The sequence below is a fragment of the Dendrobium catenatum genome, unplaced genomic scaffold, assembly GCF_001605985.2.
Source record: "Dendrobium catenatum unplaced genomic scaffold, ASM160598v2 original_scaffold_133901, whole genome shotgun sequence".
NCBI lineage: Eukaryota > Viridiplantae > Streptophyta > Magnoliopsida > Asparagales > Orchidaceae > Dendrobium > Dendrobium catenatum.
The window spans coordinates 2,023-3,246 of record NW_021452336.1 but is presented as its reverse complement, the minus strand read 5'-3'; positions in this window follow the sequence as shown (position 1 = coordinate 3,246).

Sequence of the window (1,224 nt, the reverse complement as noted above, 5' to 3'; positions counted from 1 at the left end):
GGAAGGTATTACGCCGGTTTTCAATTTTGGTTTGTCAAATGCAGTTAAGGAAACTGGGCGAGTGTCTAGGCGTGAACATGAGGATGCTGAAGGGTGTGGTTCGGCTATGGACACAGTTTACAGTTCAGGTGTTCGGGGAAAAGTCTCTTCTGGCTCCCAGCAGGATGTTCGGACTCCGAGGATAACCAGGCCGGTTAAGAAGGAGGCTGATGAGATTGGCGCAGCTTCTAATGCGTGGAAGAAGTCCACAGTAGTGTAATTGTCTTTGGTTGATGAGGTTGGTAGCTTCATGAGAGAAGATGGTCTGGTAAATTTAGATCTTAATGAATCAAGAACAAATGTTAGTAAGCTTAGCAGGACACTGGTTGGAAGCCTGTTGGGACGTCGTCTTCCTTTTTATATTGTTCAGAATGAGCTTCAAAGGAAGTGGGGTCATCTTGGGCTTACACAGGTTACTACCATGGGATTGGATTGCTTTTTGTGTTGGTTTGAGAGTAGAGAAGCCAGGGATGATGTATTGCTTGGGGGACCTTGGTATGTAGCTGGACAAATCATTGGAGTTGAACAATGGGCTGCTGGACTATCCTCTAAATCTTTGAGAGGATTTACATCGCCGGTTTGGATCAGGTTACCAAATTTACCTTTGGAGTATTGGGGAGCTTCCAATCTTGCGAGGTTGGCGGCAGGCATTGGGGATCCTTTGTTGATGGATGAGCAAACGAAGCTATTGAATAGGTGTGCTTTTGCTCGTGTTTGTGTGCGTTTGGATTTGTCAAAAAGACTTCCTAAGGGAGTTTGGGCTAACGGGTTGAATGGAAAATTTTTTCAACCCATTGAATATGAGGGAATTCCTTTAATTTGTTTGAAGTGCGGGAAAGTGGGACATAAGGCAGAATTGTGTAAGGAGATCCTTGTTCAGCCCAAGCAACATGTTGTTAAGACCAGTGGTTTGCAGATGCAGGATAGGCCGGAGGGCTCGGTAGATGTTAAAGGAAGTGGTCAGGGTGATTTGGAAGAAGCTGATACAGTTGCTGGAGCTAATCTGGCTCATAAGAGTTGTTCAGATGTTGATAATGATGAGGGTGAATGGACCATTGTTACTAGAAGAAGAAGACCAAGTAATGCTAAAGTTGGGAATAGAACACAAACAGCTAGTGCTAAGCCAGCCGTTCCAACTAAAGTTGTTTGGAGAGAGTTAGCTAAGGAGCAGGAAAATGTTGAACA